Source organism: Dendrobates tinctorius, unplaced genomic scaffold (assembly GCF_039654945.1).
Source record: "Dendrobates tinctorius isolate UK_male_01 unplaced genomic scaffold, ASM3965494v1 ptg000143l, whole genome shotgun sequence".
Classification (NCBI taxonomy): Eukaryota; Metazoa; Chordata; class Amphibia; order Anura; family Dendrobatidae; genus Dendrobates; species Dendrobates tinctorius.
Window position 1 is genome coordinate 9,342,638 of NW_027361810.1, and position 18,294 is coordinate 9,360,931.

Consider the following 18,294-nt stretch of genomic DNA (forward strand, 5'->3'; position numbering starts at 1 on the left):
CATTACACACAGAGTGATCTATTTCATGGGTTTATTTCTGGTAATGTTGATGATTATGGCTTACAGCCAATGAAAACCCAAAAGTCATTATCTCAGTAAATTAGAATACTGTATATACTCGTGTATAAGCCGACCCCCCCCTAATTTTGCCACAAAAAACTGGGAAAACTTATTGAATCTCGTATAAGCCTAGGGTGGAAAATGCAGCAGCTACTGATACATTTCAAAAATAAAAATAGATACCAATAAAAGTAAAATTAATTGAGACATCAGTAGGTTAAATGTTTTTGAATATCCATATTGAATCAGCCCCATATAATGCTCCATAGAGTTCATGATGGCCCCATAAGATGATCCATAGAGTTCATGATGGCCCCATAAGATGCTCCATACAAAATACAACCCATATAATGCTGTACAAAGGTAATTGCCCCATAAGATGCTCCATAGAATAATATGTCCCATATGCTGCTCCATAAAGGTTATGGCCCCATAAGATGTTCCATAGATTATGCCCCATATGCTGCCCCATAAAATGCTCCATAGATTATGCCCCATATGATACTCCATAGAATAGGCCTCATATGCTGCCCCATAAAATGCTCCATACTGTAGATTATGCCCCATATGCTGCTGCAGCAAATAAAAAAAAAAATGACATACCTGTCCTCGCTGGGGGCCAGGTGCCGGAGTCCTGAGCAGGCGGGGACACCGGCGCGCTATGAGGGACAGGTGCAGGTGTCTCCGCTGGCTCAGGGCGCCGGCACTTGCTATATTCACCTGTCCCCGTTCCACCGCTATGCACCGCTCTGTGTGCCGGGTCCCTCTGTCACTGACTGTTCAGGCAGAGGGTGCGGTGCGCACTAACCACATCATCGCGCCCTCTGACCTGAACGTTACAGACAGAGCAGTGCGCAGCGGTGGACCGGAGACAGGTGAATATCGCATATACTTACCCCCTCCTGGTGCGGTCTCTGCAGCCCCTTCTGCCACAGTTTCTGGCAGCACTTCCTTCAGCGGTCACATGGTACCGCTCATTAAAGTCATGAATATGCACATATTCATGACTTTAATGAGTGGTACCACATGACCGCTGAAGGCGCCTGAGACTGTGGGAAAAGCAGGGGGCTGCAGAGACCGCGCCTGGAGGGGGTAAGTATGATCTCTGACACCCCCGCTCCCCGATATGACTCGCGTATAAGTCGAGAGGGACTTTTAGCCCAAAAAAATGGGCTGAAAATCTTGGCTTATTACGTGGGTATATACGGTAATTAACGAAAACACCTGCTAAGGCTCCTAAGTGTTTATAAAGGTCCTTAGTCTGTTTCAGTAGCTCCACAATCATGGGGGAAAACTGCTGACCTGACAGATGTCCAGAAGTGTGTCAGTGACTGCCTTGCTGAAAAAAACCCCTATTAAAATATAACTTTTATTAAGTACAAAAAAAACAATATAAAATTGCACAGATGTCCCCTATTATAAAGCCTAGTAAAAAATGGGCTATTGTATTGCTGGAAAGAGATAAGGTATAACAGTCAAACCAAATCTAACCAGCTGAATCTGCCAATCCAATCATGTGATCAGAAAAACCTGAATCATAGCAGTTAAAAACTGCACAATACTATTATAGCCCAAAACCCTCAATAAAATGGAAAAAAAGGGGAAATGGACATAAAGATGTATAAAAATTGATAATACGTGCTACCATCTGATAACAATCTCACTCAGCCGATGTGAAGAAAAGAGTGACCTGGCCCTATAGAAAATGACTATCTGAACACCTACCTAGGGGCGGAGGTTGGCACCCTAAGAAATACGAGAATGGCGCCCCCGCTTGTGCGATGGCTATCCCTAATCTCCTATATCATCCTATAAGACGACAGATTAGAAACAGAGGGCCAGACGGCCTGTATCCATTTGCTTAGAATATCTTCATGAATGCAGTAAAGTGGATTTATACAATCATATATGCATGTGAGGAAAGGTAGAAAGTCCAGACAGTCTGAATAGAGGCATAACACTCACACACAGTAGAACCAGTTACATATAAATTTGTAGCAAATTATGCCCTTTCCCAAAACCACTATGTTATGTATATGAAGTATATATAAAAATTGTCACATCAAGTACCCAGATAAAAAACTGCGCATTAGACAAAATGATGAATCAATGGTAGGTAAACAGGTACGGCTTATCTGATAACAAATTGTCAGAAATCATGAAAGCAAACAAAGACACCACTGAATGTCCCAGATTTTCAAGTCTCAGTTTAAATTAGTAGGGGTGCTACAGCCACTCCAAATATCAGATATATATCGTACCCCTAGTTTAAATCACCAGATACTGACAACAATAGGCCCATTCATGGGAACCCCCCCCCAAAAAAAAAAAACTACTTATCTGTGAATATATACTCCTTCATAATGATATCCATAAGGTCCATGATAACATCATTCCTCAATTAGTCGGTTATAGGTAACCCTTGTTCACATTATACTTGTTAGTCAGTGACTGCCTTGCCCCGACGCATTGATGCAGTAATTGATGTAAAAGGAGCCCGACCAAGTAATGAGTGCATTTACTGAACATACATTTCAGGAAGCCAACGTTTTCAGATTTTACTATCATTTTTCAAGCTGGTGTTATAAAGTATTCTAATTTCCTGAGATAATGACTTTTGGGTTTTCATTGGCTGTAAGCCATAATCATCAACATTACCAGAAATAAACCCGTGAAATAGATCACTCTGTGTGTAATGACTCTATAGAATATAGGAGATTCAGTTTTTGTATTGTATTTTGTATTGGCCTTTTGCAGCTTACTAATTCTCCAACGCATGAAGACGGGAACTCCCTCGACTTGGTCTTCTCTCGGCTTTGTGCAGTGGATGATTTTGCAAACTCCAATCTCCCGCTCTCTAACCATAATCTTCTTTCATTCTCTATCAAGAACTGCCAGGCTGCTCAGGTCACCCCCACTGCCCATATTTATAGAAACATACAGGCCATTAACACCCAGAAACTTATGAAGAACTTGCACACTTCATTGGCCCCTATCTCCTCCCTCTCATGTCCTGATTCTGCATTGAAGCATTACAATGAAACACTTCAAACTGCCCTGGATGAATTTGCTGCTCCTATACATAGAACACCACAACACAGACGGCGACAACCCTGGCACACCCTGTGAACTCGTTTCCTGCAGCGGTGCTCCAGGTGTGCCGAATGTCTGTGGAGAAAATCCAACCTACACGAAGATTTCATCCATTATAAGTTTATGCTTCGAGCATTCAACACTGCCCTTCACCTCTCCAAACAAACCTATTTCAACACCCTCATCACCTCACTGTCCAATAACCCGAAACGTCTCTGACACTTTTCATTCTCTACTCAACCCAAGAGTACAGGCCCCAACCACTGAGCTCCGAGCTGACGATCTGGCCAATTACCTCAAAGAAAAAATTGACCAGATTCGACAGGAAATTATCTCCCAATCCCCTCATACCATGCACTGTCCTCTCTCCCTCACTGCATCTAGCTCACTCTCTGACTTTGAACCAGTCACAGAAGAAGTAAGCAGGCTTCTTGCATCTTCTCGCCCAACCACTTGCACCAGTGACCCATTTCCATCACATCTACTCCAGCCCCTTTCCCCTGCTGTCACCCCTCACCTAACTAAAATATTTAACCTCTCTCTCTCTTCTGGTATCTTTCCCTCCTCATTTAAGCATGCCATCATACATCCACTACTTAAAAAACCATCCCTCGACCAAAACTGTGCCGCTAACTATAGACCTGTCTCTAATCTTCCCTTCATCTCTAAACTCCTGGAACGCCTGGACCACTCCCGTCTTATCCGCTATCTCTCAGAAAACTCTCTTCTCGACCCTCTCCAATCCGGTTTCCGCTCTTTACATTCTACTGAAACTGCCCTCACTAAAGTCTCTAGTGATCTACTAACAGCTAAATCAAATGGTCATTACTCCATGCTAATTCTCTTGGATCTCTTTGCAGCATTCGACACTGTGGATCATCAGCTCCTCCTCACTATGCTCCGTTCCATTGGCCTCAAGGACACCGTTCTCTCCTGGTTCTTCTCCTATCTCTCTGACTGCTCCTTTACTGTATGTTTTGCCGGTTCCTTCTCCTCTCACCTTCCCCTTACTGTTGGGGTTCCTCAAGGATCGGTTCTAGGCCCCCTCCTCTTCTCCTTGTACACTGCCCCTATTGGTCAAACAATCAGTAGATTTGGTTTCCAGTACCATCTCTATGCTGATGACACCCAACTATACGCTTCTTCTCCTGACATCACCCAGCCTTTCTAGAAAACACCGGCGATTGTCTAAACGCTGTGTCTAACATCATGTTCTCACTATATCTGAAACTGAACCTGTCAAAGACTGAACTCCTTGTGTTTCCTCCCGCTACTAATGTACCTATACCCGACATTGCCATTTCCGTGTGTGGTTCTACTATTACTCCCCAGCAACAGGCCCGCTGTCTTGGGGTCATACTTGACTCTGAGCTTTCCTTCACCCCCCACATTCGATCACTGGCTCGCTCTTGTTATCTGCACCTCAAAAACATTTCTAGAATTCGACCTTTTCTTACTTTTGACTCTGCAAAAACTCTTACTGTTTCTCTTATTCATTCTCGTCTCGACTATTGAAACTCCCTTCTAATCGGTCTCCCTCTTACCAAACTCTCCCCCCTCCAATCTGTCTTGAATGCAGCTGCCAGGATCATATTCCTCGCCAATCGTTACACCGATGCCTCTACCTTGTGCCAGTCATTACACTGGCTACCCATCCACTCCAGAATCCAGTACAAACTTATTACCCTCACCCACAAAGCCCTCCATGGCTCAGCACCACCCTACATCTCCTCCCTTGTTTCAGTATACCATCCTACCCGCGCCCTCCGTTCTGCTGATGACCCGAGGTTAGCATCCTCAATAATCAGAACCTCCCACTCCTGTCTTCAAGACTTTACACGTGCTGCGCCAATTCTTTGGAATGCACTCCCCAGGTCAATAAGATTAGTCCCCAATCCCCACAATTTTAAGCGTGCCCTGAAAACGCATTTATTCAGACTGGCCTATCACCTCAACACATTAACCTAATCTATCCCTGTGTGGCACAGCCAAAAGTTTTACCATAACCAGATTTCCCGCATCATGTTCCCACATGCTTTATGCATCCATTAGCCCTCTGTGTCTGTACTGTTACACACTTAACATTATGGCTGGTCCATACAATCAGGGCAACTGTTACCACCCACCTTTCGTGTCTCCCCTTTTTTCCTCATAGATTGTAAGCTTGCGAGCAGGGCCCTCACTCCTCTTGGTATTTGTTATAATCTACTATATGTGATTATTGTTATGCTGTAATGTCTATTGTCTGTACAAATCCCCTCTGAAATGTAAAGTGCTGCGGAATATGTCAGCGCTATAGAAATAAAATTTATTATTATTATTGAAGAACTGAAATAAATTCACTTTTTGATGATATTCTAATTTTGGGTTAAGCACCTGTAAGCAGTTGTCCATTTCATAGATATCTTTGGGGCTATTCTCAAAATGCACCTGGAGGGGTCACATTCCCCCCTGATATTAGAGCATGAGTGCAGTTTATGGCAGCCTGCACAGAATCACTTTAACCGTTCATCTGCCACCAAATGTATTTATTTATTTTTTTATTTCTTCCTCACCAGTAACATCTTTTTTTTAGCAGAATGAGTTGAACTTTTTAACCCCTATCCGACAATGGTAGTAATAATGCGCCAACGTCAGAATCCCTCCCTTTGATGTGGGCTCCGGCACTGAGCCCACAGCTTTGTTTTGAACAGCTGACATGTGCCCTTAACAGTCGCGGGTGGAATCGCGATCCACCTGCGGCTGTCAACCTGTTAAATGCTGCTCTCAGTCTTTGACAGCAGTATTTCATTCGAGCTTCTGGAAAGCGCACCGGAAATCCCACCCATTGGTGACCCTGTCACGTGATCGTGGGTCACTGATGGGATGGCACGACAACCAGAGTTCTCCAGCAGACCTCTATGGTTTCCATTGCCGGATTGTATGAGCGCCGCTTAGTGGTCAGCACTCATTGCGAGTATTTCTGTTACACACAGGCGATCTGATCATCGCCTGTGTGTAGCAGAGGCAATCAGACAACTGCAGCTTCTAGTCTCCTATGGAGATATTAAAGCATGCAAAAAGTTAAGTTTTAAAAAATAAAAAATACATAAAAGTTCAAATCACCTCACGTACGCCCCATTCAAAATAAAACAATTAAAAAAATACACATATTTGTCATCATCGCGTTCAGAATCGCCCGATCTATCAATCAAAAAAAGAATTAACCTGATCACTAAACGGCGTAAAGAGAAAAAATAAAAAATGGCAAAATTATGTTTTTTTGGTCACTCCAATATAGCAATAATGGGCGATCAAAAGACTGTATCTACACCAAAATGGTATCAATAACAATGTCGGCTCAGTGCACAAAAAAATAAGCCCTCACCCAACCCAAGATCACAAAAAATGGAGACCCTACGGGTCTCGGAAAGTGGAGCCTTTTTTTTTTTTTTACCAAAGTTTGGATTTTTTTTCATCACTTAAATAAAAAAGAACCTAGACATGTTTGGTGTCTATGAACTCATAATGACCTGCAGAATCATACTGGTCAGACAGTTTTATCATATAGCGAACATGGTAAAAAAAAAAAAAAAACACAAATGTGGGATTGCACTTTTTTTTTGCAATTTCCCCACACTTCCCGTTTTCCAGTACATGATACGGTAAAACCAATGGTGTCGTTCAAAATTACAACTCCTCCCGCAAAAAAAACAAGCATTCACATGGCCCATTTTGACCAAAAAAATAAAAAAAAGTTATGGCTCTGGGAAGAAGGGGAGCAGAAAAAAGAAAATGCAAAAATGGAAAATGGCCCAGGGGTTAAGGGGTTAATGTCACTGTTTACTTTATTATATGCTGTACTAGAAAAATAAAAAACATATTTGTGGACTGAAAAAAACAAAAACAAAAGAAAACCTCAATACCTCCATGGTTTTGGCTTTTCATTAATTTGGTAAAGATGATCCGGTCACTTTATTCTGTGCCGGTCAGTGCGATTACACCAAGAACAAATGTGCAGAGTTTTTTCGTGTTTTACTACTTCTCTCTCTTTTTTTTAATTAAATAAATAAAAGTTTCTGTTGCCGTTTTCTGAGACTCGTAACTTTTTTTTATTTTCCATTGATGGAGCAGAATGAGGGATTGTTTTTTTTTTTTTCCAGGATGAATTGAAGTTGTTAATAGCATAATCTTCACATCACTTTATGATCATTTTTATTACTTTTTTTCGGAGGAGAGGAGGCCGAACAACATCAGTTTTGTTCTTTTGAAAATGTTTTTTTTAATGACATTTGTATTAATATGATATTTTATTATTTCGGATAGCAACCATGCAAAAAATATATATTTTTTTTTAAAGGGAAAGAAAGATTATTTAGAATTTTATATTTTTAAAATGTTTTCTTTTTTTTACATTTTTTTTCTCACTATAGGACTTGAACCTTCAATGGCGTGCTGATTTGCACCATAGCCGGTACCTGTTGTGTATGGCAGGTTCCTCAGATGCTTTATACACTTGCACTTATCAGGAAGGGGTTAAAGGGAACCTTGTCAGCACAGTTTTCCATATAGAAGTAGCGGCATAGCTGTATAGACATGCCACAAAATAAAATTATACCTTTTTTTTGGCACAGATTCGATGTTCTAGTCATGAGAAAACTAGTATAGCAGACACATGTAAATCAGGCTGGAGGTGCACTGGGGGGGTCAGTGCACTGGAATACCACTGTTATTGGGGTAGTTCTCCTACCATCATGCATCCTGAGGTTTATCTCCTCAATGTTCAGATGAGTTTTACTTCCCCCCCATGTTTCGCCATACTCTGGGCTCTCCATGAAGGTGATACACCTCCTTCTGTGACCTTCAGACTGCTAAATATTTATCTAGGATAGAAGATTATGTACTAAATATTAACCAATCTATTGATGTAACATCACCCAGGTCCCAGGTCACTCATCACCGCCTCTCTCAAAATCAGCACACTTCTCTCCTGAAATACTCTGTGCTCCTTGGGGCCCTGCTAATGCCACTGTGTCACTCTCAATCTGTGGCCGTCCAGAAAATAATGACATTCCTCTCCTGAAATCCTCTGTGCTGCTGAGACCCTGCTCCTCCCCCTGTATACCACCTTTTTGTCTGACCTCCCCCATAAGATCAGCACACTCCTCTCCTGAAATCCTCTGTGCTGCTGAGGGACGGTGCTCCTCTCACTGTATTCCTTTTCAACTGACCTCCCCCATAAGATCAGAAACCCCTCTCCTGAAATCCTTTAGTCTTTGATAGGTTTTCTAAGGGTGAGTGCACACAGTGCGGATTGAGCTGCGGATTTTTCCGCGCGGATTTGCAGGTAAAACCGCAGGTAAAATACACCTGGACAATGGAACAGGTGACAAACCGCTGCAGAATCCGCAGAAAGAATTGACATGCTGCAGATTTAAAACCACAGCAAATCCGCGCAGAAAAATCCGCAGCATGTGCACAGCGGACTTGAAATCCCATTGATTTGCACTGTACTGTACAATGTCTGCGGTTCCGCAGCAAAATCCGCACCGTGTGCACATGCCCTAACTCTCTGGTTACATAGTTACGATAGTTACGTAGGTTGAAACAAAGACCTAGGTCCATCAAGCTCAACCAGGCCCGGATTGGTAATATAACCAACCGGGCATTTTCCCGCTGGGCCGCCATCATGTGGGCCGCGGGCGGCAGCGCCCAATCATCTGGCTGCCGGCCCTCTGCGGGCACAGCGGTTAGGCTGTGTTCACACACAGCGTTTTTTTTGCGGTTTTTCCCGCAGATTTGCCAAAAAATCTGCGGGAAAAACGTCAAAAAGAAGCTTCCCATTAATTTCTATGCATTTTGCACACATTGATGCGTTTTTTACCGTGAAAAAAATGCATTGCGGTAAAAAAACGCAACATGCTCATTAATTTCGCTGTTTTTTTCTGCGTTTCTGGCTTTTTCCATGTGTCTAGAAACCACACGGAAAAAAAACGCGCAAAAATCGTGGTAAAAACGCACGGAAAACGCGCAGAAAAAAACGTGTGGTTTCTGGGAAGGGAGTCCTGTTTTTCAGCAGAAAATTTCTGCTACGTGTGCACTTAGCCTTATAGCAGCACGGTGGCTCAGTGGGCAGCACGGTGGCTCAGTGGTTAGCGCTGCAGCCTTGCAGCGCTGGGGTCCTGGGTTCGAATCCCACCAAGGACAACATCTGCAAGGAGTTTGTATGTTCTCCCCGTGTTTGCGTGGGTTTCCTCCGGGTACTCCGGTTTCCTCCCACACTTTAAAGACATACTGATAGGGAATTTAGATTGTGAGCCTCATCGGGGACAGTGATGATAATGTGTGCAAACTGTGAAGCGCTGCGGAATATGTTAGCGCTATATAAAAATAAAGATTATTATTATAGTTTCCAACCCTCCAGCACTGCAGGGAGATAAGCCGCTGTTCACAGGACCTGTGATGAGGTCACAGGAGGGGAGGAGTCAGGGGTCACATGATCAGGAGCCTTTGTCCAGATCCCTGGTCATGTGACCCCCTGACTCCGCCCCTCCTGTGACCTCATCACAGGTCCTGTGCGCTCAGCTTTGCCTCTTGGTGTCTGCAAGACTCTGCTGTTGTCATGGTGCTGGATGAGGTAAGTATGTGTGGGGTGAGGAGGGGTTTACAGGGTAGATGTAGCAGAGCTGTGTGTGTATGAGGTGTACGGAGTGGAGCCGTGTATGTACGAGGTGTACGGAGCGGAGCCGCGTGTACGGAGCGGAGCCGTGTGTGTACGAGGTGTACGGAGTGGAGACGCGTGTGTACGGGGTGTACGGAGAGGAGACGCGTGTGTACGGGGTGTACGGAGCGGAGCCGCATGTGTACGGGGTGTACGGGGTGGAGCCGTGTGTGTACGGAGTGGAGCCGAGTGTGTACGGGGTGGAGCCGTGTGTGTACGGGGTGTACGGAGCGGAGCCGTGTGTGTACGGAGAGGAGCCGTGTGTGTGTACGGGGTGTACGGAGCGGAGCCGCGTGTGTACGGGGTGTACGGAGCGAAGCCGCGTGTGTACGGGGTGTACGGAGCGAAGCCGCGTGTGTACGGGGTGTACGGAGCGAAGCCGCGTGTGTACGAGGTGTGCGGAGCCGCGTGTGTACGGGATGTACGGAGCGGAGCCGCGTGTGTACGAGGTGTGCGGAGCGGAGCCGCGTGTGTACGGAGCGGAGCCGTGTGTGTACGGGGTGTACGGAGAGGAGCCGTGTGTGTACGGGGTGTACGGAGTGGAGCCGTGTGTGTATGGGGTGTACGGAGGGGAGCCATGTGTGTACTTGGTGTACGGACCGGAGCCGTGTGTGTACTTGGTGTACGGAGTGGAGCCGTGTGTGTACAGGGTGTACGGAGTGGAGCCGTGTGTGTATGGGGTGTACGGAGAGGAGCCGCGTGTGTACGGGGTGTACGGAGCGGAGCTGTGTGTGTACGGAGAGGAGCCGTGTGTGTACGGGGTGTACGGAGCGGAGCCGCGTGTGTACGGGGTGTACGGAGAGGAGCCGCGTGTGTACAGAGCGGAGCCGCGTGTGTACGAGGTGTACGGAGTGGAGCCGTGTGTGTATGGGGTGTACGGAGAGGAGCCGTGTGTGTACGGAGTGGAGCCGTGTGTGTACGGGGTGTACGGAGAGGAGCCGTGTGTGTATGGGGTGTACGGACCGGAGCCGTGTGTGTACTTGGTGTACGGAGTGGAGCCGTGTGTGTACGGGGTGTACGGAGAGGAGCCGTGTGTGTACGGGGTGTACGGAGCGGAGCCGCGTGTGTACGGGGTGTACGGAGTGGAGCCGAGTGTGTACGGAGCGGAGCCGTGTGTGTACGAGGTGTACGGAGTGGAGACGCGTGTGTACGGGGTGTACGGAGAGGAGACGCGGGTGTACGGGGTGTACGGAGCGGAGCCGCGTGTGTACGGGGTGTACGGAGTGGAGCCGAGTGTGTACGGGGTGGAGCCGTGTGTGTACGGGGTGTACGGAGCGGAGCCGTGTGTGTACGGAGCGGAGCCGTGTGTGTACGGAGCGGAGCCGCGTGTGTACGGGGTGTACGGAGCGGAGCCGCGTGTGTACGGGGTGTACGGAGCGGAGCCGCGTGTGTACGGGGTGTACGGAGCGAAGCCGCGTGTGTACGGGGTGTACGGAGCGAAGCCGCGTGTGTACGAGGTGTGCGGAGCCGCGTGTGTACGGGATGTGCGGAGCCGCGTGTGTACGGGATGTACGGAGCGGAGCCGCGTGTGTACGGAGCGGAGCCGCGTGTGTACGGGGTGTACGGAGTGGAGCCGTGTGTGTACGGAGCGGAGCCGTGTGTGTATGGGGTGTACGGAGAGGAGCCGTGTGTGTACGGAGTGGAGCCGTGTGTGTACTTGGTGTACGGAGTGGAGCCGTGTGTGTACAGGGTGTACGGAGTGGAGCCGTGTGTGTATGGGGTGTACGGAGCGGAGCTGTGTGTGTACGGAGAGGAGCCGTGTGTGTACGGGGTGTACGGAGCGGAGCCGCGTGTGTACGGGGTGTACGGAGAGGAGCCGCGTGTGTACAGAGCGGAGCCGCGTGTGTACGGACCGGAGCCGCGTGTGTACGGGGTGTACGGAGAGGAGCCGCGTGTGTACGGGGTGTACGGAGCGGAGCTGTGTGTGTACGGACCGGAGCCGTGTGTGTACGGGGTGTACGGAGAGGAGCCGTGTGTGTACAGGGTGTACGGAGAGGAGCCATGTGTGTACTTGGTGTACGGACCGGAGCCGTGGGTGTACGGAGTGGAGCCGTGTGTGTATGGGGTGTACGGAGCGGAGCTGTGTGTGTACGGGGTGGAGCCGTGTGTGTACGGGGTGTACGGAGTGGAGCCGTGTGTGTATGGGGTGTACGGAGCGGAGCTGTGTGTGTACGGAGAGGAGCCGTGTGTCTACGGGGTGTACGGAGCGGAGCCGTGTGTGTATGAGGTGTACGGACCGGAGCCGTGTGTGTACGGGGTGTACGGATCGGAGCCGCGTGTGTACAGGGTGTACGGAGAGGAGCCATGTGTGTACTTGGTGTACGGACCGGAGCCGTGGGTGTACGGGGTGTACGGAGAGGAGCCGCGTGTGTACGGGGTGTACGGAGCGGACCTGTGTGTGTACGGGGTGGAGCCGTGTGTGTACGGGGTGTACGGAGTGGAGCCGTGTGTGTACGGGGTGTACGGAGCGGAGCTGTGTGTGTACGGAGAGGAGCCGTGTGTCTACGGGGTGTACGGAGCGGAGCCGTGTGTCTACGGGGTGTACGGAGCGGAGCCGTGTGTGTACGAGGTGTACGGAGCGGAGCCGTGTGTACACGAGGTGTACGGAGTGGAGACGCGTGTGTACGGGGTGTACGGAGAGGAGCCGCGTGTGTAAGAGGTGTACGGAGTGGAGCCGTGTGTGTACGGGGTGTACGGAGAGGAGCCGTGTGTGTATGAGGTGTATGGAGAGGAGCCGTGTGTGTACGGAGAGGAGCCGTGTGTGTACGGAGCGGAGCCGTGTGTGTACGGGGTGTACGGAGCGGAGCCGTGTGTGTACGGGGTGTACGGAGCGGAGCCGTGTGTGTACGGGGTGTACGGAGCGGAGCCGTGTGTGTACGGGGTGTACGGAGCGGAGCCGTGTGTGTACGAGGTGTACGGAGCGAAGCCGCGTGTGTACGAGGTGTACGGAGCGAAGCCGAGTGTGTACGAGGTGTACGGAGCGAAGCCGCGTGTGTACGAGGTGTACGGAGCGGAGCCGCGTGTGTACGAGGTGTACGGAGCGGAGCCGCGTGTGTACGGGGTGTACGGAGCGGAGCCGCGTGTGTACGGGGTGTACGGAGCGGAGCCGCGTGTGTACGGGGTGTACGGAGTGGAGCCGTGTGTGTACGGAGCGGAGCCGTGTGTGTATGGGGTGTACGGAGAGGAGCCGTGTGTGTACGGAGAGGAGCCGTGTGTGTACGGAGTGGAGCCGTGTGTGTACGGGGTGTACGGAGAGGAGCCGTGTGTGTATGGGGTGTACGGAGTGGAGCCGTGTGTGTATGGGGTGTACGGAGGGGAGCCATGTGTGTACTTGGTGTACGGACCGGAGCCGTGTGTGTACTTGGTGTACGGAGTGGAGCCGTGTGTGTACAGGGTGTACGGAGTGGAGCCGTGTGTGTATGGGGTGTACGGAGCGGAGCTGTGTGTGTACGGAGAGGAGCCGTGTGTGTACGGGGTGTACGGAGCGGAGCCGCGTGTGTACGGGGTGTACGGAGAGGAGCCGCGTGTGTACAGAGCGGAGCCGCGTGTGTACGGACCGGAGCCGCGTGTGTACGGGGTGTACGGAGAGGAGCCGCGTGTGTACGGGGTGTACGGAGTGGAGCCGTGTGTGTATGGGGTGTACGGAGCGGAGCTGTGTGTGTACGGAGAGGAGCCGTGTGTGTACGGGGTGTACGGAGAGGAGCCATGTGTGTATGAGGTGTACGGACCGGAGCCGTGTGTGTATGGGGTGTACGGAGTGGAGCCATGTGTGTACGGGGTGTACGGATCGGAGCCGCGTGTGTACAGGGTGTACGGAGAGGAGCCATGTGTGTACTTGGTGTACGGACCGGAGCCGTGGGTGTACGGAGTGGAGCCGTGTGTGTATGGGGTGTACGGAGCGGAGCTGTGTGTGTACGGAGTGGAGCCGTGTGTGTACGGGGTGTACGGAGTGGAGCCGTGTGTGTATGGGGTGTACGGAGCGGAGCTGTGTGTGTACGGAGAGGAGCCGTGTGTCTACGGGGTGTACGGAGCGGAGCCGTGTGTCTACGGGGTGTACGGAGCGGAGCCGTGTGTGTACGAGGTGTACGGAGCGGAGCCGTGTGTACACGAGGTGTACGGAGTGGAGACGCGTGTGTACGGGGTGTACGGAGAGGAGCCGCGTGTGTAAGAGGTGTACGGAGTGGAGCCGTGTGTGTACGGAGAGGAGCCGTGTGTGTACGGAGAGGAGCCGTGTGTGTACGGAGTGGAGCCGTGTGTGTACGGGGTGTACGGAGTGGAGCCGTGTGTGTACGGGGTGTACGGAGCGGAGCCGTGTGTGTGCGGGGTGTACGGACCGGAGCCGTGTGTGTATGAGTTGTACGGACCGGAGCCGTGTGTGTATGAGGTGTACGGACCAGAGCCGTGTGTGTATGGGGTGTACGGAGGGGAGCCATGTGTGTACTTGGTGTACGGACCGGAGCCGTGTGTGTACTTGGTGTACGGAGTGGAGCCGTGTGTGTATGGGGTGTACGGAGCGGAGCTGTGTGTGTACGGAGAGGAGCCGTGTGTGTACGGGGTGTACGGAGCGGAGCCGCGTGTGTACGGGGTGTACGGAGAGGAGCCGCGTGTGTACGGACCGGAGCCGCGTGTGTACGGGGTGTACGGAGAGGAGCCGCGTGTGTACGGGGTGTACGGAGTGGAGCCGTGTGTGTATGGGGTGTACGGAGCGGAGCTGTGTGTACGGAGCGGAGCCGTGTGTGTACGGGGTGTACGGAGCGGAGCCGCGTGTGTACGGGGTGTACGGAGAGGAGCCGCGTGTGTACAGAGCGGAGCCGCGTGTGTACGGACCGGAGCCGCGTGTGTACGGGGTGTACGGAGAGGAGCCGCGTGTGTACGGGGTGTACGGAGTGGAGCCGTGTGTGTATGGGGTGTACGGAGCGGAGCTGTGTGTGTACGGAGAGGAGCCGTGTGTGTACGGGGTGTACGGAGAGGAGCCGTGTGTGTATGAGGTGTACGGACCGGAGCCGTGTGTGTATGGGGTGTACGGAGTGGAGACATGTGTGTACGGGGTGTACGGATCGGAGCCACGTGTGTACAGGGTGTACGGAGAGGAGCCGTGTGTGTACTTGGTGTACGGACCGGAGCCGTGGGTGTACGGAGTGGAGCCGTGGGTGTATGGGGTGTACGGAGCGGAGCTGTGTGTGTACGGAGTGGAGCCGTGTGTGTACGGGGTGTACGGAGTGGAGCCGTGTGTGTATGGGGTGTACGGAGCGGAGCTGTGTGTGTACGGAGCGGAGCCGTGGGTGTACGGAGCGGAGCCGTGTGTGTACGGGGTGTACGGAGCGGAGCCGTGTGTGTACGAGGTGTACGGAGCGGAGCCGTGTGTGTACGAGGTGTACGGAGTGGAGACGCGTGTGTACGGGGTGTACGGAGAGGAGCCGCGTGTGTAAGAGGTGTACGGAGTGGAGCCGCGTGTGTACGAGGTGTACGGAGTGGAGCCGTGTGTGTACGGGGTGTACGGAGTGGAGCCGTGTGTGTACGGGGTGTACGGAGCGGAGCCGTGTGTGTATGGGGTGTACGGAGCGGAGCCGTGTGTGTACGGGGTGTACGGAGCGGAGCCGTGTGTGTGCGGGGTGTACGGACCGGAGCCGTGTGTGTATGAGGTGTACGGACCGGAGCCGTGTGTGTATGAGGTGTACGGACCGGAGCCGTGTGTGTATGAGGTGTACGGAGTGGATCCGTGTGTGTACGGGGTGTACGGAGAGGAGCCGTGTGTGTACTTGGTGTACGGAGTGGAGCCGTGTGTGTATGGGGTGTACGGAGTGGAGCCATGTGTGTACTTGGTGTACGGACCGGAGCCGTGTGTGTACTTGGTGTACGGAGTGGAGCCGTGTGTGTATGAGGTGTACGGAGCGGAGCTGTGTGTGTACGGAGAGGAGCCGTGTGTGTACGGGGTGTACGGAGCGGAGCCGCGTGTGTACGGGGTGTACGGAGAGGAGCCGCGTGTATACGGACCGGAGCCGCGTGTGTACGGGGTGTACGGAGAGGAGCCGCGTGTGTACGGGGTGTACGGACCGGAGCCGCGTGTGTACGGGGTGTACGGAGAGGAGCCGCGTGTGTACGGAGAGGAGCCGTGTGTGTACTTGGTGTACGGACCGGAGCCGTGTGTGTACTTGGTGTACGGAGTAGAGCCGTGTGTGTATGGGGTGTACGGAGCGGAGCCGCGTGTGTATGGGGTGTACGGAGCGGAGCCGTGTGTGTACGGGGTGTACGGAGCGGTAAACAACGCATCAATGTGCACAAAAGGTGCAAAATGCATAGAAATGACTGTGCAGCTTATTTTTAGCGGTTTTATAGTGAAAACCGCGGTAAAAACCGCTAAAAAAACGCTGTGTGTGAACACAGCCTTATAGTTTCCAACCCTCCAGCACTGCAGGGAGATAAGCCGCTGTTCACAGGACCTGTGATGAGGTCACAGGAGGGGAGGAATCATAGAATCATGGAATCGTAGAGTTGGAAGGGACCTCCTGGGCCATCTGGTCCAACCCCCTGCTCAAAGCAGGATTCGCTAAATCATCCCAGTCAGATGTCTGTCCAGCCTCTGTTTGAAGACTTCCATTGAAGGAGAACTCACCACTTCTCGTGGCAGCCTGTTCCACTCATTGATCACTCTAACTGTCAAAAAGTTTTTTCTAATATCTAATCTGTGTCTCCTCCCATTCAGTTTCATCCCATTGCTTCTAGTCTTTCCTTGTGCAAATGAGAATAAAGTTGATCCTTCTACAATGTGACAGCCCTTTAGATATTTGTAGACAGCTATTAAGTCTCCTCTCAGTCTTCTCTTTTGCAAACTAAACATTCCCAAATCCTGCAACCTTTCCTCATAAGACAGGGTTTGCAGACCGGTCACCATTCTGGTCGCTCTTTTCTGAACTTGCTCCAGTTTGTTGATGTCTTTTTTAAAATGTGGTGCCCAAAACTGGACACAATATTCCAGATGAGGTCTGACCAAAGAGGAGTAGAGGGAAATAATGACTTCACGTGATCTAGACTGTATGCTTCTGTTAATACATCCTAGAATTGCATTTGCCTTTTTTGCTGCTGCATCACACTGTTGACTCATATTCAGTCTGTGATCTATTAGTATACCCAAGTCTTTTTCACATGTGCTGTCACTTAGCCCTATTCCTCCCATTCTATATATGCTTTTTCCATTTTTATTGCCCAGATGTAGTACTTTGCATTTCTCCCTGTTAAAAACCATTCTGTTAGTTGCTGCCCACTTCTCCAGTTTATTTAAATCTTTTTGAATCCTCTCTCTCTCTTCTCTAGTATTAGCTATCCCTCCTAGCTTTGTGTCATCAGCAAATTTAATCAGTTTACCCTCAATTCCTTCATCTAAATCGTTGATAAAGATGTTGAACAATACAGGGCCCAGGACAGAGCCCTGTGGTACCCCACTTGAGACATTCTTCCAACTGGATGTGCAGCCATTTACGACCACTCTTTGGGTCCGATCACTAAGCCAGTTATGAATCCACCTAACAGTTGCCTTGTCCATTCCATACTTAATCATTTTTTCAATAAGGATTGTATGAGAGACTTTGTCAAATGCTTTGCTGAAGTCAAGATATACTATATCTACAGCATTTCCTTGATCCACCCAATCAGTGATACCGTCATAGAAGGAAATTAAGTTAGTCTGACATGACTTATTAGTTACAAACCCATGCTGACTCTGTTTAATCACTTCATTCTTATCCAGGTATTGACATACATGTTGTTTAATAATTTGTTCAAAGATCTTTCCTGGTATAGAAGTCAGACTCACTGGCCTATAGTTACCTGGGTCCACCTTCTTCCCCTTTTTGAAGATAGGAACAACATTTGCTCTTCTCCAGTCTTCTGGCACTTCTCCTGTTCTCCAAGAATTTTCAAAGATTATAGAGAGGGAATCAGGGGTCACATGATCAGGAGCCTTTGTCCAGATCCCTGGTCATTTCACCACCTGACTCCGCCCCTCCTGTGACCTCATCACAGGTCCTGTGCGCTCAGCTTTGCCTCTTGGTGTCTGCAAGACTCTGCTGTGCTGGTTGTCATGGTGCTGGATGAGGTAAGTATGTGTGGGGTCAGGAGGGGTTAACAGGGTAGATGTAGCAGAGCTGTGTGTGTACGAGGTGTACGGAGCGGAGCCGTGTGTGTACGAGGTGTACGGAGCGGAGCCGTGTGTGTACGAGGTGTACGGAGTGGAGCCGTGTGTGTACGAGGTGTACGGAGTGGAGCCGTGTGTGTTCGAGGTGTGCGGAGCGGAGCCGTGTGTGCGCGAGGTGTGCGGAGCGGAGCCGTGTGTGTATGAGGTGTACGGAGCCGTGTGTGTACGAGGTGTACGGAGCGGAGCCGTGTGTGTACGAGGTGTACGGAGCGGAGCCGTGTGTGTACGAGGTGTACGGAGCGGAGCCGTG